This window comes from Alternaria conjuncta (assembly GCF_024043145.1).
Source record: "Alternaria conjuncta strain BMP 0040 chromosome Unknown scaffold_3, whole genome shotgun sequence".
NCBI lineage: Eukaryota > Fungi > Ascomycota > Dothideomycetes > Pleosporales > Pleosporaceae > Alternaria > Alternaria conjuncta.
The window spans coordinates 1-23,223 of NW_026250092.1; positions in this window are offsets into that span (position 1 = coordinate 1).

Sequence of the window (23,223 nt, forward strand, 5' to 3'; positions counted from 1 at the left end):
TTACTTCTCTATAACTAGGCGCTAGTTAGAGTAACTAAGATTTAGCTTAGGTATAATTAATCTTTATAGTAGTAGTCTAAATAAAGATTTCTCTACTCTATCTACTTCTTAAGAATTAAATATTATAAATCTTATAAGTTAAGTAGCTATTTAAACTTCTTAAACTATTATTAGATAAGTAATTTAGTTAATCTATCTATAGGTATAATTATAGTCTCTAAATACTTAACCTTAAATAATTCTTTAGTATATTTCTACTATAGCTATATATTCTAGATATTAATATACTTAAGCTAAGTATTAATATACTTATTCTTTCTAATAACTAGCCTAATTATCTACTAATTATTATACTAGATAGTCTAGAGTTCTCTAAGATTAAGTATAAGCTTTTTAAGAAAACGCTTAAGCGCTATAGCTTTCTTAGTAGTATACTTAAGAGTAAGTAGCTCTACTTCTATAGTAGAGGTAGTAACTATACTCTACTTTATAGCTTTCTAAAAGATTATATCTTTATATAATATAGTAATATAGCTATAAGATAATTAGTAAGTCTCTAGATTATTAGCAAAGAATACATCTCTAGTAATTATTAGATTAGGCCTATTATAGTTGCTATACTAGATTATATTATAGTAAGTATAATAAAGATATATAATTACTTACTCTATAGCTTTTTTATACTTATTACTTAAGTTTATAAAGAAGTATAAGAGCTTTAAGATAGTATACGCTATATCTAGTTAGAGTATAATTACTATATAAAGTATAAAGCTAACTATTTTCTAGTATCTCTTAATCTTAGGCTTAGTTACTTCTTTAGTATTCTTAATTAGCTTCTCTAATAGCAAAGGCGTTAAAGAAAAAAATCTATTTCTAAGCTTAAACTTCTTAAGTATCTTATCTATATACGTATTATAAATAAGTATAATTATTTTTAGATATTAGTCTCTAATTATATAAATATCTAGAAACTACTCTATATCTCTCTAATCTTAGATCTTATACTTACTAGAGATCTAAGCCTATATAGCTATTACTTATTACTTTATATTCTTATAATAGAGTAATAAAATATTATTAACGTAGAAGAGAATAAGAATCTTACATTCTTAATTAAAAAAGAGATAGAGCTCTTCTTAAAAAGCTATTATACTAATAGCTCTTAGTGTTTTTAAGAACTTTTTATACTATAATAGTAAAGAGTCTTATAATCTATAGAGCGCGTAGTTAAGCTATATATATAATTCTAGCTTTCTAAAGCTATCTAGTATCTTATAGATTACTAGATTCTCTACTATAATCTTTACGTTAAAAAATACTTTTATAATATTAAACTATTTAATCTCTAGATTACTCTAGATAGTAATTACTATTATAGTGTAGAAGAACTTTATAGTAAGTATTACTATATAAGTTATATTAATTAAGTTCTTCTTCTAGAGATTACTATAAACTATAATTTAAGCTTTGTATTTAAAAAGATAGCTATTCTAATTATACTTATAAGTCTATACCTATTTTAATAAAAGTAGCTAATCTTAGACTTTTAACCTATAGATTTCTATCTAGGTTCTTTTCTTACTTAGCTAATTAATCTTCTTCTTAGAGGTATCTTTAAAGAGCGTACGCATTAGATACTAGATTAGTTATTTCTATAATCTAGGCAGCTCTTAGAGATTATTATAGTGTTAGTAAGTAGCTTTTAGCTTATACTTACTAAGCGTAGTAGCTATAATAATAGAGTTTATAGTCTTATAGCTAGCTTAATTATTCTAGTCTTCTTAAAGACTAGAGAAGTAGGTTTTATAAAAGTTAATCTAGGCTTACTTATTAACTAAGTCTATAATTATTATATTTACGCTACTTATACTATTACTCTCTAGTTAATTACTAAGCTAAGTAGGCTATTTACTCTTACCTTTTAGATGTCTTAATAGTTAATAGACATTTATAGAAAGAGAGCGCTTAGACTTTTTATTTATAACTCTTCTACTATAGCGTGTTCTAGAGAATTTAGCTACTAGCTAATCTTATAGCTACGTTAATTATTAAGAGAAGGCTACTAATTTAGATAGCCTATCTTTTAGTCTCTTTAGCGCTTACTTTAGTTAAGCTAGTCTTTTATCTATTTCTATAGAACTAAAGTTTATTATAATAAGCTTAATAAATAGAGTTAGATCTTCTAATCTATATATAGAAGACTTTCTACCTCTAGGCTCTAATAGGTTAGCTCTCTTAGGCGTATACACTACTTTTTAACTATTAGAAACTTTATAATTACTTTAATTATCTATCTCTAAAAACTTACGCTTAGACGTAGATTCTAGAGTAGTAAGTCTAGTAGAAAGCTACTAATTATTAGAAATTTCTAATAGAATACTAGCCTTATACTCTATCTTTATTAAATTAATAAGGCTTTAATTATGTTTAATAGGTAGGCTAATCTTATTACTTTAATTATAGCTTATATTACCTCTAAGATCTTACTTAGTAGTTAATAGCTCTACTATACTTGCTATTTAATTAATAGAAAGAATATTAAACTTTTCTAAAGAATTAATAAGCTTACTATTATTAAGTATTTTAACCTACTTAAGTGCTTAATCTCTAGTTAGCTTTTCTTTACGTTTACTTTAATAGAACTTCTACTTATTAAAGGTTATATTATAAGTTATAATTACTTAATTAATTACTAGTACTTATATATAATATATATTAGAAGCTTAATAGCTAATAAGATATTTTATATAGCTATAAGGCTTAACTTTAAAGTCTTAATAGTGCTTTCTAGCTACGTAATTACTATTAAGTAGATACGCTTAATAGCTATAAGTATAGATTCTACTCTAATCTAGGTAAAGATTAGTAGTCTAGTGCCTAATCTTAAGTAGCTAATAATATTAAAAGTATTTTCTAAACTATTTATATAATATCTAATCTAGAGATTAATAGCTATAAAGCTATAATAAACTTATTCTATAGAGTTAAGCTGCTACGTTTATAATTACTAGCTAGAGCCTAGCTAGAAGATTAGCGCTTATACGCATCTTAATTAACTTAGTAATAAGCTCTTAGCTAGCTCTCTCTACTAAGCTATTAGGCTTATAGGTATATAGTAGAGGCGTTATAATTATAATTCTCTTTTCTTTAGTCTATTTCTTATATCTTAAGTACTTTCTCTAAGGTAATATTATAGTGTTATTATTCTAATAGATTTTTATAATCTTCTACTAATAGTAGCGCTTAACTATAGCTATAAAGCTTATAATAACTTCTATTATAAAGTCTAGCGTCTTATTCTTTAGATTATAATTATATAGCTTACTTAAATAATTCTTTTTAATAATTAGAGCTTATTTATTAAGCGTATAGCTTATAGAAAAGTTAAATAGGTTCTATAATATTCTAAAGAAGAAACGTAGTAATAGCTTATAAGAATAATAAGAGATTCTTTAAGATATATAGATAGTAGCGTAATTATTATATTTACTATAATATATATCTATAATCTTTATATTCTAGATAGCTTTTATAAGAGCCTTAAAAGCTTACTTACCTAAGTAGCTAGATCTTTAGTGCTAAAGATTAGTATTACTAGTGCGTAATTATAGAACTTATAAGTAGGTAATAGTATTTATAATAATAGAATTAGAAGAATAGATAGAAGAGTTATATTTAATAAATAAGAAGTTAAATCTATACTTAAGAGTTATAAGAATAATAAACACCTCTAGCGTGCCTATTCTAATTATATAATTATAGCCTATATACTATATACTACTATTTCTAAGAAGCTTTTCTAAGATAATATTAGTATAGAAACTAAAGATAATCTTAATACTAGTAAGTATAAGATTAGCCTTTCTAGATTCTTTAGAAGTGCTAAGAATAAGATAAAGTACATAATTACTAATACTAATTACTAGAAGAATCTAGCTATCTACCTTAACTATTTCTCTATTAGTCTTAATAAAGAAATTAGGCTTAATTATAGCTTTATTATTAACTAAGTAGACTATAGCTTTACTATTAAGAATTATACTAGCTAAGAGCGCGTAAGGCTTAAAGCTTATACTAAAGATAAAAGACCTAAACTTTGTAATTAGTTTCTTTAGGTAAATAATTATTAAGACTATATTATTTAGATTTTTAGAAGCTAAAGCGCTTATCTTTTAGCTAGATTACTTAACCTTCTTATATAGGCTGCTTTACTTCTCTTTATAATAGTACTTCTAGATCTTTTACTTATTTTAAGCTAAGAGTTTTATTAGTAGAACGCCTAGTAGCCTAGATCTAGTAATTATAGTCTATAATTAGTAATATAAGATAAGCTTCTACTTATACTTTGCGTTAGGTTTATAGAGGTAAGGCTTAGATAGTAAGCTTAACTACTTCTTACCTAACTTAGTAGAAGTAAAGAGTTAACCTATAATAGCGTTAAAGATTATATTAGCTTTTTTTTTCTTAGTAGTAATTAATATCTTCTAGAGAATAACGCTAAACACTTTACTAAGATTACTAAGGCTTAACGTATTCTTTCTAAGAGCTATAGTAAATAATTAATTATATTACTACTAGTAGACCTACTTAGAATTAAACTTCTTAACTATAGTAAGAAAGTTAGTAATTATAAAAAGTTCTTTAACTTCTAAGAGCTTAAAAATCTTTACTTTTTAGTAAAGTATTAACTAGTTATTAAACTACTTCTTAGTAGTACTTTTCTAAGTTTTCTTAAGATAAGTATAATACTTTACGTAAACTATATATTATGTAGTCTAATTTATAGAAGTAAGTATAGTCTTAAAAGTTTTTATAAGAAACTAGACTATTTTTCTATTATTACTTATAGTTATAAGTAATAGGTAATTAGGCGTAATAGTGCGTATAATCTAGGTCTTAATATTATTAATTTTCTTACTCTTTCTTAACTACTACTTAGACTTATAGTTTTAGTAGGCTATAAGCGTAGTACTATTCTTAGTTTTATAGTTATAATTTTATAAAAGAGTATTATACTTATAGATAGCTTTATTATACTTATTCTTTTAATTCTTAGTTAGCTTTATAAAGAGAGAAGCTAGAGCTATAAACTCTAGAACTAGAAGATTAGAGAACTTAGGCTTATAAGTATCTATATATTTAATATCTAGAAGATTAGAATTAATCTCTTTCTAGATGCCTTTCTTATTATAGTATTACTTAAGAAGTATAAACTAGATATTCTAGTTAGATTACTTCTTAAGAAGTATACTTATAGCTATAATAGCTATATTATAATTACTTATATCTATAGAGTTAGAGTGTAGAATTAATATAGAGATATAGAGAATAATAAAGAGGTAGGTAGTAATTAAGTAATTACGTAGAAGAAGTTCTAATTATAGAATATTTAGAAAGAGTAGAGTAGAAATAAAATTAACTAATCTTATCTTCTAGTAAGCTTTAATATATAGTAGAAATTAGTTCTATAATTAAGTAGCTAGGCTTATAACTATTAGAGCTAGAGATAATTAATAATTAGAGATAAATAAGTATATTGTAATTAATCTATAACAAAAGAAAGTTAGAATAAAATCTCTAGCTATATACCTAAGAGCTAAGTAATTACGTATCTGTAATTAAATAATTATAACTACTCTCTAACTTTAATACGTATACTATCTTAAAGCTCTTATACTTTTTTATAAATCTAAGTAATAAGTATAAGAAAGCTATAAAGTAAGTAATTATATATCTCTACTATACTTATTTTAATATAATCTAGTATAGTAATTATAATAGACCTAATTTAATAATTACTAAAAATGTATTCTTTACTAATAACTTAGAGACCTACTAATTATCTTATAAATATATTACTATATTATATAGAAGTATAATTTTCTAAAAAGTTATAAAGTAGAGTATAGTTACTATCTCTACTATAGAAGTAGAGCTACTTACTTTTAAGTATACTACTAAGAAAGCTATAGTACTTAGGCGCTTTCTTAAGAAGCTAGTGCTTAATCTTAGAGAACTCTAGATAGTCTAGTATAATAATTAGTAAACTATTAGACTAGTTATTAGAAAGAATAAGTGTATTAATACTTAGCTTAGGTATATTAATATCTAGAATATATAGCTATAGTAGAAATATACTAAAGAATTATTTAAGATTAAGTATTTAGAAACTATAATTATATCTATAGATAGATTAACTAAATTACTTATCTAATAATAGTTTAAAAAGTTTAAATAGCTACTTAACTTATAAGATTTATAATATTTAATTCTTAAAAAGTAAATAAAGTAGAGAGATTTTTATTTAAACTACTACTATAAAAATTAATTATACTTAAGCTAAATCTTAGTTACTCTAACTAGCGCTTAGTTATAGAAAAGTAATTACTAATAATTAATATAAGTATAAAGTAAATAAATTACTAAACTTTTCTACTAGACTAATTTATATAGCTACTTACTTACTAACTACTATAGCGCTAATCTCTTTAATTATAACTCTTATAGTTATTCTTATTAAAGGCTAGCTTACTATTTTAGCTATTCTTAAAGTTTTTAACTTAAGCTTATAGATAAGTAGTCTTAGTAGCTTAAGTCTATATATAAATCTTAAGCTATATCTAATTATACTTAGTACGTAGTAGCGCTTTTACGTACTTAGCCTTAGCTAGCTAATACTAAGTATAGTAATAGAATCTATTACTTATAATACTAGATATAAAGCTATTAGACTAGTAACTATATAGCTAAGAATTATAATACTAAGAATAATTATTACGTAGCTAAAACTAATAATTATACTACTAAGACTAGTAGTTACGCTACTAAGACTAATAATAACTATACTAATTCTACTACTAATTTTATAGTAGCTAATTTCTAAATTAAAGAGCTTATAGCTAGAAAGTTAGTAGTAGTAGCTACTAGAATAAGCTCTAATAATAATAGTCTAAGTATTATAGTATTAGATTAAAAGCTATAAGTAGATAACTCTAAGTAGAAATTATAAGTAAAAGTATCTAACTACTACTTATATTAATTTCTCTTATTCTCTTACTTAGTATTATAGACTTACTATAAGTACTATATTAATTAAAGTTTTAAGAAGTTATAAGTAGAGTACTTTTTAAGCTCTTCTTATCTAAGAACTTAGAAGTTCTATCTAATAATTTAGCTAGAGTTTTAAAACTACTTTTAGCTTCTTTCTTTTACTTTTTATAAGTATAGAGATTTTAGTAAAGCTACTTATAATACTTAATAGTATTCTTAGTACTTTAGCGCTATTATTAAGTTAGTAAAGAATTAAAAAAACTAAAAAGAAGAGAATTATAAACTTACTTTAGAACTATAGTAATCTACTAGACTTATAAAGTAATTATATAGATTTTAATTAGTAGAATAGTAGTTATAAAAGTTATAGAATAAATAATATATAATCTAATAAAGTTACTTAAAATAATTAGCTTTTTAAATATTATTAAGAAGCTACTAATAAATATAATACTTATACTTAAAAAGTTAAGAAGTATTATAGTTAGATAATACTCTAACTTACTTATATAGATAACTAGTATACGTTAAATATAAATAATCTAAGAGAGTTTTAGATATAAAAGCCTTACTTTTAGACTTTTTATAAAAGTAACTATAACTATAACTATTACTTAGAAATGCTTACTTCTTTTAATTTTAAGCGCTTTAGTTCTTAATATAGTTAGATTACTAAAGGCCTAAATTCTAAGTCTAGAAAGTATTATTAGTAATAAAGATACTACTTTTAGAGATAAGCTTAATAGTCTCTTAGATATTCTTATTATTAAGATTATTAAACTAAAAGCTTTTATAACTTAAGTAGGTATACTTAGTATATAACTCTAATTACTTATAATTCTTATAAGAGTTATTATTACTAAAGTTACTAGTTATCTTAAAGCTTTAACTTAGTTAATTATTAGAATTTATAAAGCTTTAAAATAGTTAAGTATTAGAAGCTTAATTATTTTAGGTAAAGCTACTAAAGAATAGACTATTAGCTACTATTATTTTAGAAGAGAAAGATAAAATTTAAGTAGTAGTGTCTTTAAGTTAAGCGTAGTAAAGAGGTTAAGCGCTTAACTATAGAGCGTTATTAAAAAAAGCACTATTATACTAAGCGCTATTATACTAAGTACTAGCTTATATATTATAATTATAGAGGTATAATATAATTAAGTTTAATAAGTAAGATTCTGCGTATAGGTCTATATATAGAAGTAAGTAAATATTTAATATTTCTTACTTAATTAGCGCTAGACCTAATTAGGTAGAAGTTATAGATTTAATCTATAATACTACTCTCTCTCTAAAAAGAGAGTAAGTTCTAATACTTATAATATTCTTTTTACTCTATATAATATACTAGTTATATATAATTTATAAATATAAATATAAATAAGATACTTATATTACAAAAGCTACGCAGGCTAAATAGGTTATAATACTATTACTATCTTTCTTTTCTTATTATATTCTTTAGTATATAATACGCTAGTGCGCTTACGTTAGTTATATATATAAAGAATCTATTAATTAATAGATAATAATATAGGTAAAGTAGATAGCTATTAGTGTTACTAATTCTATTTAGTCTATTAGTAAGTAGATAGCTTATTACGTTATACTACTTCTATAGCGTTATATTCTTAGCTAGATTAGTAGTTATAAGAATAATAGTAACCCTCTAAAGACTAAATTACTATTACCTCTACTTAGCTAATCTCTAGAAAATAAGCTACTTTTATATTAGGTATAGTAGCTATTCTAGTTACTTATATATATTAGTTAGCTAACTTATAGTAGGCGTTCTTATTACGTAGTAAGATAAAGAACGTAGAGGCACCTTTCTTAGTTATTAATATACTACTAAGGTAGAATATAAATACTTACACTAAGCTATTAGTAATAAATATTTTTATAGTAGATTAGTTAAGTGTTATTATTATAAGCTTCTATTAGCTTACTAAGGTCTTAAACTTAGAGTACATCTTAGGCTTTACTATATACTATTAGTAGTAGATAGTAATAGTATTAACGCTATCTATAAGATTTATATAGAGTTTCTAGAAGAGATTATTAGGTCTCTTAGAGTAGTTAGCTTACTAAATATAGTATTATAGTAAGCTCTTATATCTTATACTAAAGTTTACTAACTACTTATTAATATAATAATCTTTAATAGCTTTAATAATATAGTCTTTATTATTCTCTACGTTAGAGTATACTATAGCTAGTTACTTTTTATCTCTAACCTAGCTAGGTATTAGGTCTTTAGAATATAAGTATAATAGCTAAGAGTAAAATATATTATAGAGTTAATCTATCTTTTTAGATAATTAAAGCTTATAAGCTATATTATTAATAGAGCGTATAACTTTAAAAGGCCTATAGTTCTTAAAGTCTAAGAAGTAATTTAGTTAGATAGTATATATATTTCTAGTGTCTAGTATAACTATATTACTAACTCTAAACACTAGCGTAGGTAGATAATTATTATTAGTATATTTAGCTTACTTTGCTTAAGCCTATTATATAGATTACTAAAGCTTCTTATAAAAAAGGTCTAGATAAATAGCTAACTAATTAGCTTAGGTTTTATCTATTTATATAGGTTTAGAATTATCTAGTAGAAAAGATATTAGAGGCTCTAGACTAGACCTAGGTTTGTATTCTTTAGTTGCGTAGAAAGAAGTAACACTAGTACTTATACTAACTATTAAATTAGCTTTAAACTTAGCTATAGAAAGATAAAGAGTTTAGTTATTTTATTTATAGTTAACGTAAGCTTAAAGATATTACTTTAAGTAAGTATTAGTATTCTTAGTCTAACTATTAGTCTAAGAGTAAAAGGCTATAAAATACTTAGAGTAAGTATCTAAGCGCTAGTAGAGACGCTTCTAAAAGTATACTATAAACTAGCTACCTTAGTTAGTAACTATTTCTTTAGAATAGCTCTTCTTCTACTAGACGTACTTTATAAATATCTATACTAGAGCGTTAATAGTAAGCGCTACTATTAGAATAAATTTTTTCTTTTTTATAAGTTAGTTAATAATAATAAGTATATTTATAAAGACCTAACTATTATAAAAATATAGAGGTAGATAGATAATAAAATCTATAAAGATATAGAACTAATATCTATATAGAATAGATAGTAGATAGAGTAAACTATATTTACTATTATAGTAGCTCTTAGTGCGTTTATAGATAAGGTAGTTATAGAGATATTAGATAATATTAGTAGTTATCTTTAGCTAGTAATACTATTATAATAGGTAGAAGTATAACTTATACTAACTACTATAGCTACTATAGAACACGTAGTAGCTTTACTTAATAACCTTTATTTAAATATAGCTAGAACTAGGTATATAAGCCTTATCTTTAATATATAGAAGGCTATTTTAAAGTATATAGTCTTCTAGTTTAATCTAAAGGTAATAGCTACTATAAATTAGGTTATAAAAGATATAGCGTAACTCTTTAGTAATAGCCTTAATTAGTTCTTTAAGTACGCTATCTTTCTCTTTAGTATATTTATTCTTAATTATAGTTTATAGATCTTTCTAAGTAGTAACTATAAAATTCTTATTAGTAATATCTAGTAGAGTAAGATATAAGAAGAATATTATTAGAGTTAATTTAGTATAAGACTTACTAACTATATTCTCTTTACTAAGCTAGTATATTATTTAAGCTAGTATAATAGAATTATTCTTAAAATAATCTAAGTAATAATAGGTAAGATATATAGCGTAGTAGTAGCTTCTATTCTTCTTAAAGTATATATAAACTACTTATACTTCTAGATTAACTTAATTAGACTTAATAATAGTCTATACTTAATAGTAGCGTTACTTATTATTATAATTAGCTAGTAAGTCTTCTAGTCTTCTAGTTAGAGTATTAGACTTTATTTTTTATTTTCTAAGATAATACTTAATATAAAAGTTAAATTCTATAAGAAATTTAGCCTAACGTACTTATCTATAGTTAAGCCTTTTATTTATTATAAAGGTCTAAAGTGCTTAGTAATCTAATAAGACCTTAATAGAATTCTTAGTACTAGTAAGCTTAAAACGCTATTTCTTAAAAGCTTAGACTATTATAAAAAGTTTCTTATTATAGATTTTATAGTTATACTTAGCTAGATTTATCTTTTTTAATAGAAAGGCTATAGAGTAGAGAATGCTATTATATATCTAAGAAAGTATTACTACTATAACAAAGTTAGATATATCTATCTCTAACTAGACTTTAAGATTAGAGTTAAAGTAAGTAAAAATATCTATAGTTTTAAATACTTCTTTAATATAATAGAAAGTAATAAAAGTAGCTAAACTATTAGTTAGAGAAAATAACTTTTAGATATTAGTGTTCTTTTAGATTAGTTCTATAAGTAGCTTTACTAAGTATAAGAAGCTCTTAATAAAGTATCTATAGAAGTTTATAAATTCTAGAAAGAATTAGATATTCTTAAGAGTTCTAGACACTAACTAGTTTTTAATAGTTATAACTTTTTTTAGATCTATTTCTAAACTATTAGTTATTAAGATAAGATCTAGATACTTAATACGCTTAACTTTAAACTTACACTTAGTAGTATCTAAGTATATACTAGTGTTCTTAAGCTTTTATAATATAGTAAAAATATATCTTTTATAAAGCGCTTTATCTTTACTATATATAAGAATATTATCTAAGTAGACACTATAGATATTATTAAGATACTTCTAAAGCGTTTTGTTAATAAATATCTAAAACGTTCTAAAAGTATTATATAATCTAAATAGTATAATAAAGTACTTATAGAGTTTATATCTTATCTAGAAAGCTATCTTTTTCTTATTACTATTTTTAATTTAGACTAAGTTAAAGATAGTAATAATATTAATAATACTTATAATATAAACTTTAGCTATTTATATAAGTATCTCTTTTATTAATAGTAGTATATTCTAATTCTTCTTAGTAATAGTGTATAGGTGTTAGAGAGTATAAAGATATATTACTATAAGAACGTAAAGTAATTAGTATAGGTAAGAAAGTATATAGACGTTAGTTTAGTAAGAAAGAGTTCTATTATAAAGAGATTCTATTATCTAAAGTATTATATAAAAGTCTAATACTAAAAAATATAAGTAAAAGATAAGATAGATAATCTAATAATTCTAAAGAGCTTTTATTAAAAGACGTTCTCTCTCTAGATAATTCTTAGGTTATTAAAGATCTAATTTATATAAGAACACTTTATGCACTAGTATAATAGTATTTAGACTATAGTAATTAACGTAAATATATAGTTTACTCTTTAGTTTCTTAATAACTAGAATAGATAAGACGTATAGTAAAGAGCTAGACTAGATAAATCTCTTATCTATTATCTTATTAATATATACTTTAATAGCTTCTATTTCTTATTATATAAGTCTATAGATATATAGTTAGAGTAGCTTATTTACTTTAATATTAATAACGTAATCTATACTAGAATAATATAAAGAGAGGTAGTTTATAAGATAGAGACTAAAAATCTCTTTTATTTTAGAGTAAAGCTAGTTAGAAATAAGTTTCTATAACTTCTTATTAGTTATTTTAGCTTTTTTATATTTCTTTATATACTTATTAAAGTTATTCTAAGATATATCTACGTATTAAGTAATATTGTTCTAAAAGGCCTTATAACTATAGTTATTATCTAGTAGTTTACTTAACTTTTTCTAGTAATAAGGCTCTACCTAAATAATCTACTTAGAATATTATTTTATAGTTAATATAGTAGCGTAAGTACTTATTATTATAATAGCTATGCTTTTATTAAGCTTATAGGTCTAACTATTTAGTAGATACTTATCTCTATATACTATCTTAGTTATTCTAGTATATAGATAGTTAAGATAGTAGTAGAGACTATTAAATATTATAGACTAGTCTTTACTAAAGCTAAAAGCTAGGTTATACTTCTTTATTTAGTTTATTCTAAGAATAAGATTATATTATTCTATATTAGTAACGTAATATAAGACCTTATTAGTGTATAAACTATAAGTAATAGGTAATTCTATAGTCTTAGTAAGTAATTTAATAGTATAACTATTAGTAAGAGTTAGTTAGATTAGTAATATTATTATATAATAGAGCTAGTAATTAAGAGCCTATTACCTACTAATAAAGTAGGCGCTAGCTTCTATATTAACTAGGTATTCTATTATCTTCTTACCTAATAGCGTGTTAAGCTAGTAGTTAAAGTAAAGTTATAAAGTAGAGTAAAGGCTACCTTTAGAAGAATAAGTAGTAGTAGTAGAAAAGTAATATTATTATAGTTATAGAGTGTTAACGTTTAGTATAGTTATTACTATAGCTTTAAGTTAATTATAATACTTTATTATAAAATAGATTCTCTTAAGTAATTTACTTTATTTTAGCTTCTAATTATAATTTTGTTTAGAAGCGTATAAAAATATAACTTATAAGCTAGGCTAACTATATAGCCTTTCTTATTAACTTCTTTATTCTTAATATAGGCCTAGTATATATAGTTATAATTATTCTATTTAGAAGAAGTCTCTTATATAGTGTTTTTATTATTAGTAAAGTTAGCGTCTAAAGCGTTTAGTAAGAGGCTTTTAATCTAATTAAAGAGAATAGCTTAAGTCTTAGTATAGTTATTACTATAATAGGCTTTATTACTATACTTAAAGTAGGCTTTATTCTTAAATAGAATATTACGTTAGGTATTAGTATATCTAAAGCTAGTAAACTACTTAGTAGTTTAATTAAAGCTCTACTTTTACTCTAGTAAATAGTCTAATAGTAAACGCTTATAAGACTTATAAAACTTATACTTAGTAGTAGTCTTCTTAGTAGAGGTTATAGTATAACTATTAATCTTCTTCTAATTAAGATTATAATTATAAGCGTAGTTTAGAAAGAAGGCTAAAGTTTTACTATAAATAGACCTAGTAGTAGTTAAGGCTACTAGTTCTAGGTAGAGAAAGTAATAGGTATAGCTAATTATTTTATAGTTACTCTTTCTTAGTATAGAATATACTTTTATAAAGTATTATTTCTAAGTAATAAAGGTTTTACTATTCTTCTATATAAGAGAGTTATTACGTAGAGTAGTCTTAGCTTCTATTTTCTTCTTATAAGTTTTAGCGCTAAAGTATTTATTAAGAGTATTAAGAATATTTAGGTAGTTCTTTATAGAGATAATCTTATACTTAATTAAGTTCTATGTATTACTCTTAATTTAATCTTCTAAGTAGAGAAGTATAAAGTAGTTATTAATATATATTAAATACTTATTTACTATAGAGTAGTGCTACTTCTTATAGTTTTTACTTTTACTCTTAGTATTATCTTTACCTTTAAAAATAGAGATATTAGAAAAATATATAGTAACTTCTCTACTTATTTCTTTTATAGCTAATATTATCTAGTTATAAAGACTAGGTATTAGCTATTAGTTTAGTATAGATTAGTAGTTTTAATACTTAGAAGTATTATATAAAGAAGTATATTACTTATTATATTAATTAGAAGTGTTATTTTATTACTTAAGCTAAGAATTATTATAGTGTACGTAGTTAAGATTATTATAATAAAGGCGCTTATATATATTACGTTATATATAGTTAATAGTATTCTAATTAGAAGCTAGTATTAATTATAAGCTATTATTAGTAGACGTGTTACGTCTATATTAGTTATTTAGGTTAGACTAGTTATAGCGTAAAATAGTAAATAGGTAATAATTAGGCTTATAAGCTAGTAGCTTATTAAGAATAATATTATACTTTTATTAAAGATAATTAAAGCTATACTTAACTTTATTATATTTCTTCTTAAGAGTCTTATAGTTGCGATTCTAATTAGCGCGTATAATAAAATATTTATTACTCTTTTTCTTTTTAATAGTAATCTATCTATATTCTATAGTAAAAATAGCTTACTTATCTATCTACGCTTTATAGAAGTAGTTAGCTTTACTCTTTTTATTAGTAAAATTAGCTTATAGTTATTTAATCTAGTTTTTATATAAGTTCTTTTTATTCTTAAAGTAAAAGATAGTTTATTAGTAAGTATAGATAGCTTTATAAAGGTTATTAATTTCTAATTAGAGTATTTAAAAGCTTATATAATTAGTAGCGCTATTTTTAGAAGTAGAGATCTTATCTTAGAACTTATTAATCTTAGCTTTAAGATTATAAATATAGTTTAGCTTCTTATTATAGAGGTAGTAAGATATAGTAGTTAGAGAAATCTTCTATATAGACTTAAGAATAGAATAGGCTTACGTAAGTAATCTACTAGTAGTTATAATATAGATAAGAGCTGCGTAGAACTACTATAGGTATTATTTAATATTAAAGTTAGAGAGTAGTTGTAATTACTTAATCGCAGGTACGTAATCGCTTAGCTCTTAGGTATATAACTAGAGATTTTATTCTAACTTTCTTTTGTAGTAGATTAATTATAATATACTTAATTATCTCTAATTATTAATTATCTCTAGCTCTAATAGTTATAAGCCTAGCTACTTAATTATAGAACTAATTTCTACTATATATTAAAGCTTACTAGAAGATAGATTAGTTAATCTTATTTCTACTCTACTCTCTCTAAATGTTCTACAATTAGAACCTCTTTTGCGTAATTACTTACTTACTATCTACCTCTCTATATTACTATATTAATTCTACGCTCTAACTCTATAAATATAAGTAATTATAATATAGCTATTATAGCTATAGGTGTACTTCTTAAAAAGTAATCTAACTAGAATACCTAGTTCGCGCTTCTTAAGCAACACTATAATAAGAAAAGTATCTAGAAAGAGATTAATTCTAATCTTCTAGATATTAAATACATAGATACTCTAGAACCTAAGTTCTTTAACCTTTTAGTTCTAAAGCCTATAGCTCTAGCTTCTCTTTCTATAGAGCTAACTAAGAATTAAAAGAATAAGTATAATAAAGCTACCTATAAGTATAATACTTTCTTGTAAGATTATAATTATAAGACTAAGAATAGTACTACACTTATAGCCTACTAGAACTATAAGTCTAAGTAGTAGTTAAGAAAGAGTAAGAAGATTAATAATATTAAGACCTAGATTATACGCACTATTACGCTAGATTACTTATTACTTATAACTATAAGTAATAATAGAAGAATAGTCTAGTCTCTTATAAAGACTTTTAAGACTATACTTACTTCTACTAATTAGACTACGCAATACATAGTTTGTGTAAAGTATTATACTTATCTTAAGAAGACCTAGAGAAAAACTACTAAGAAGTAGTTTAATAACTAGTTAATACTCTACTAAAAAGTAAAGATCTTTAAGCTCTTAGAGGTTAAAGAACCTCTTATAATTACTAACTTTTTTACTATAGTTAAGAAGTTTAAGTCTAAGTAGGCCTGCTAGTAGTAATATAATTAATTATTTACTATAGCTCTTAGAAAGAACACGTTAAGCCTTAATAATCTTAGTAAGGTATTTAGCGTTATTCTCTAGAAGATATTAATTACTACTAGAAAGAGAAAAGCTAATATAATCTTTAACGCTGTTATAGATTAACCTCTTACTTTTACTAAGTTAGGTAAGAAGTAGTTAAGCTTACTACCTAAGCCTTACCTCTATAAACCTAATACAAAGTATAAGTAGAAGTCTATCTTATATTACTAATTATAGACTATAATTACTAGATCTAGACTACTAGGCGTTCTACTAATAGAACTCTTAGCTTAAAATAAGTAAAAGATCTAAAAGCGCTATTATAAAGAGAAGTAGAGTAGTCTATATAAGAAGGTTAAGTAATCTAGCTAAAAGATAAGCGCTCTAGCTTCTAAGTACCTAAGTAATATAGTTTTAATAATTATTTGCCTAAAGAAGCTAATTACTAAGTTTAGGCCTTCTATCTTTAGTATAGGCTTTAAGCCTTACGCGCTCTTAGCTAGTATAATTCTTAATAGTAGAGCTATAGTCTACTTAGTTAATAATAAAGCTTTAATTAAGCTTAATTTCTTTGTTAAGACTAATAGAGAAATAGTTAAGATAGGTAGCTAGATTCTTCTAGTAATTAGTATTAGTAATCGCGTACTTTGTCTTATTCTTAGCACTTCTAAAGAACCTAGAAAAGCTAATCTTACACTTACTAGCGTTAAGATTATCTCTAGTTTCTATACTAATATTATCTTAGAAAAGCTTCTTAGAAATAGTAGTATATAGTATATAGGCTATAATTACATAATTAGAATAAAGACACTAGAGGCGTCTATTATTCTTATAACTCTTAAGTGTAGATTTAACCTCTTGTTTATTAAATATAACTCTTCTATCTATTCTTCTAATTCTATTATTATAAATACTATTACCTACTTATAAGTTCTATAATTACGCACTAGTAACACTAATCTTTAGTACTAAAGATCTAGCTACCTAGGTAAGCAAGCCTTTAAGGCTCTTATAAGAGCTACCTAGAATATAGAGATTATAAGTACACGTTATAGTAAATATAATAATTACATAGCTACTTATATATTTTAAAGAATCTCTTATTATTTTTATAAGCTATTACTACGTCTCTTCTTTAGAGTATTATAGAACCTATTTAACTTCTCTATAAGCTATACGCTTAATAAATAGGCTCTAATTATTAAGAAGAATTATTTAGGTAAGCTATATAATTATAACCTAAAGAACAAGACGCTTAACTCTATAATAGAAGTTATTATAAGCTTTATAGCTATAGTTAAGCGCTGCTATTAGTAGAAGATTATAGAAATCTATTAGAATAATAACACTATAATATTACCTTAGAGAGAGCACTTAAGATATAAGAAATAAGCTAAAGAGAAGAGAATTATAATTATAACGCCTCTACTATATATCTATAAGCCTAATAGCTTAGCGGAGAGAGCTAGCTAAAAGCTTATTACTAAGTTAATTAAGATACGCACAAGCGCTAATCTTCTAGCTAGGCTCTAGCTAGTAATTATAAATGTAGTAGCCTAACTCTATAGAATAAGTCTATTATAGCTTTATAGCTATTAATCTCTAGATTAGATATTACATAAATAGTTTAGAAAGTATTTCTAATATTATTAGCTACCTAAGATTAGGCACTAGACTACTAATCTTTACCTAGATTAGAGTAGAATCTATGCTTATAGCTATTAAGCGTATCTACTTAATAGTAATCGCGTAGCTAGAAAGCACTATTAAGACTTTAAAGTTAAGCCTTATAGCTATATAGAATATCTTATTAGCTATTAAGCTTCTAATATATATTATATATAGATACTAGCGATTAATTAGGTAATTATAACTTACAATATTAATTTTAATAAGTAGAAGTTCTATTAAAGTAAGCGTAAAGAGAAGCTAACTAAAGATTAAGTAATTAAGTAGATTAAAATACTTAATAATAGTAAGCTTATTAATTCTATAGAAAAGTTTAATATTCTTTCTATTAATTAAACAGCAAGCATAGTAGAGCTATTAACTACTAAGTAAGATCTTAGAGGTAACGTAAACTATAATTAAAGTAATAAAGTTAGCCTACCTATTAAATATAATTAAAGCTCTATTAATTTAATAGAGATAGAATATAAGGCTAGTGTTCTATTAGAAATTTCTAATAATTAGCAGCTTTCTACTAGGCTTACTACTCTAGAATCTACGCCTAAGTATAAGATTTTAAAGATAGGTAATTAAAGTAATTATAGAGTTTCTAATAGTTAAAGAGTAGTGTATACGCCTAAAGAAGCTAACCTATTAGAGTCTAGAGATAGAGAGCTTTCTATATATAGATTAGAAGATCTAACTCTATCTATTAAGTCTATTATAATAGACTCTAGTTCTATAGAAATAGATAAGAGACTAGCTTAGCTAGAGCAAGCGCTAAAGAGACTAAGAGGTAGGCTATCTAAATTAGTAGCCTTCTCTTAACAATTAATATAGCTATAGAATTAGCTAATAGCTAAATTCTCTAGAACGCACTATAGTAGAAGAGTTATAGGTAAAGAGCCTAAGCGCTTTCTTTCTATAAATGTCTATTAACTATTAAGACGCCTAAAAGGTAAGAGTAAATAGCCTACTTAGTTTAGTAATTAACTAGAGAGTAACAGCGCAAGTAGCGTAAATATAGTAATTATAGGCTTAGTTAATAAGTAAGCCTAGATTAACTTTTATAAGACCTACCTACTTAGTTTTTAAAAAGACTAGAATAATTAAGCTAGCTATAAGACTATAAACTCTATTATTATAGCTACTACACTTAGCAAGTATAAGCTAAAGGCTACTTACTAATACTACAATAATCTTTAAGAGCTACCTAGGTTATAGAAATAACTAATCTAGTATCTAATACGCACACTCTTTAAAGATGCCTCTAAGAGAGAGATTAATTAGCTAAGTAAGAAGAGAACTTAGATAGAAATCTATAGATTAAAAGCCTAAGATTAGCTACTTCTATTAAAATAGGTATAGACTTATAAGTATAATTAGAATAGCTATCTTCTTAAATATAAAGCTTAAATTATAGTTTATAGTAATCTCTAGAAAAAGAACTTAATTAATATAACTTATATAGTAATACTTACTATAAAGTTCTTCTACGCTGTAATAGTAATTACTATCTAAAGTAATCTAGAGATTAAATAGTTTAATATTATAAAAGTGTTTTTTAACACAAAGATTATAGTAGAGAACCTAGTAATCTATAAGATACTAGATAGCTTTAGAAAGCTAGAATTATGTATATAGCTTAACTACGCGCTCTATAGATTATAAGACTCTCTACTATTATAGTATAAGAAGTTTTTAGAAACGCTAAGAGCTATTAGTATAATAGCTTCTTAAGAAGAGCTCTACTTCTTCTTTAATTAAGATTAGAAGATTCTTATTCTCTTCTATATTAATAATATTCTATTACTCTATTATAAAGATATAAAGTAATAAGTAATAGCTATATAGACTAAGATCTCTAGCAAGTACAAGATCTAAGATTAGAGAAACGTAGAGTAGTTTCTAGATATTTATGTAATTAGAGACTAATACCTAAAGATAATTATACTTATTTATAATATATATATAAATAAGATACTTAAGAAGTTTAAGCTTAAGAATAAATCTTTCTCTATAACGCCTTTACTATTAGAAGAGCTAATTAAGAATACTAGAAAAGTAACTAAGCCTAAGATTAAGAGATACTAAGAAATAGTTAGCTTTATACTCTATATAGTAATTATACTCTAACTAAATATAGCGTATACTACCTTAAAGCTCTTACACTTTCTTATAAACCTAAGTAATAAGTATAAAAAGGCTATAGAGCAAGTAATTATATATCTCTACTATATCTACTTTAATATAATCTAGTATAGTAACTATAATAGGCCTAATCTAATAATTGCTAGAGACGTATTCTTTACTAATAATCTAGAGACCTACTAATTATCTTATAGATATATTACTATATTATATAAAGGCGTAATCTTCTAGAAAGCTATAAGGTAAAGTATAGTTACTACTTCTACTATAGAAGTAGAGCTACTTACTCTTAAGTATACTACTAAGAAAGCTATAGCGCTTAGACGCTTTCTTAAGAAGCTTACACTTAATCTTAGAGAACTCTAGATAGTCTAGTATAATAATTAGTAAATAATTAGACTAGTTATTAGAAAGAATAAGTGTATTAATACTTAGCTTAGGTATATTAATATCTAAAATATATAGCTGTAGTAGAAATATGCTAAAGAATTATTTAAGATTAAGTATTTAGAGACTATAATTATGCCTATAGATAGATTAACTAAATTACTTATTTAATAATAGTTTAAGAAGTTTAAATAGCTACTTAACTTATAAGATTTATAATATTTAATTCTTAAGAAGTAGATAGAGTAGAGAGATCTTTATTTAGACTACTACTATAAAGATTAATTATACCTAAGCTAGATCTTAGTTACTCTAAGAGGCGCCTAGTTATAGAGAAGTAATTATTAATAATTAACGTAAGTATAAAGTAAATAAATTATAAAACTTTTCTACTAGACTAACCTATATAGCTACTTACTTACTAACTACTATAGCGCTAATCTCTCTAATTATAACTCTTATAGTTACTTTTATTAAAGGCTAGCTTACTATTCTAGCTATTCTTAAAGTTCTTAACCTAAGCTTATAGATAAGTAGTCTTAGTAGCTTAAGTCTATATGCAAATCTTAAGCTATATCTAATTATACTTAGCACGTAGCAGCGCCTCTATATACTTAGCCTTAGCTAGCTAACGCTAAGTATAGTAATAGAACTTATTACTCGCAACACTAGATATAAAGCTATTAGACTAGCAACTATAAAGCTAAAGATTATAATAATAAGAATAATTATTACGTAGCTAAGACTAATAATTACACTACTAAGACTAGTAGTTACGCTACTAAGACTAATAATAACTATACTAATTCTACTACTAATTCTATAGTAGCTAATTTCTAAATTAAAAAGCCTATAGCTAGAAAGTTAGTAGTAGTAGCTACTAGAATAAGCTCTAATAATAATAGCCTAAGTATTATAGTATTAGATTAAAGGCTATAAGCAGACAACTCTAAGTAGAAATTATAAGTAGAGGTATCTAACTACTACCTATATTAATCTCTCTTATTCTCTTACTTAGTATTATAGACTTACTATAAGCACTACGTTAATTAGAGTCTTAAGAAGTTATAGATAGAGTACTCTTTAAGCTCTTCTTACCTAAGAACTTAGAAGTTCTATCTAATAATTTAGCTAGTATCTTAGAACTACTTTTAACTTTCTTCTTCTACTTCTTATAAGCGTAAAGATCTTAGTAGAGCTACTTATAATACTTAATAGCGTTCTTAGAGCTCTAGCGCTATTATTAAGTTAGTAAAAGATTAAAAGAACTAAAGAGAAGAGAATTATAAACTTACTTTAGAACTATAGTAATCTACTAAGCTTATAAAGTAATTGTATAGATCTTAATTAGTAGTATAGTAGTTATAAAAGTTATAGAATAAATAATATATAACTTAATAGAGTTACTTAAAATAATTAGCCTTCTAAATATTATTAAGAAGCTACTAATAGATATAACGCTTATACTTAGAAACTTAAGAAGCGTTATAGTTAGGCAACACTCTAACTTACTTACGCTAATAACTAGTATACGTTAAATATAGATAATCTAGAAAAGTCTTAGATATAGAAGCCTTAGCCTTAAACTTCTTATAAGAGTAACTATAACTATAACTATTACTTAGAAACGCCTACTTCTCTTAATCTTAAGCGCCTTAGTTTCTAACGTAGTTAGATTACTAAAGACCTAAATTCTAAGTCTAAAAAGCATTATTAGTAATAAAGATACTACTCTTAGAGATAAGCTTAATAGTCTTTTAGACGTTCTTATTATTAAGATTACTAAACTAAAAGACCTTATAACCTAAGCAGGTACGCTTAGTATATAACTCTAATTACTTATAATTCTTATAGAAGTTATTATTACTAAAGCTACTAGTTACCTTAAAGCTCTAACCTAGTTAATTATTAGAATTTATAAAGCTCTAAGATAGTTAAGTATTAGAAGTCTAATTACCTTATATAAAGCTACTAAAGAATAGGCTATTAGCTACTATTATTCTAGAAGAAGAAAGTAGAATTTAAGTAGTAGCGTCTTTAAGTTAAGCGTAGTAGAAAGGTTAAGCGCTTAACTATAGAGCGCTATTAAGTAGAGCGCTATTACGCTAAGCGCTATTATACTAAGTGCTAGCTTACGTATTATAATTACTACTACTAGAGGTATTATAATTAGAGCACAGAACGCTGTTATAGTAGAAGCTAAAGCGCTAGCGCTTATAGCTAGAGTTAGAGTTAGAAGTTAAGTTATTAGACTAAATTATAATAGTTAGCTATTAATTTAAGTATAAGAGTAAGAACTTACTATAGTAATAGAGAAAATAGAGAAGTAAGTAGAGTAGTGTATTAAGTAGAGTAGAGAATTAAGCGTAGAGCTTAAGAGCGCTAAGGCTTAAGAGCTAAGAATCTTAAGTAGAAGAGTTAATTAAATAGGCAGCTTATTAGCTAGTTAGCTTAAGTATCTTAATAATATAGAAGTAGATAATTATAGTAGAGAAGAGAAGAATTAGAGGACT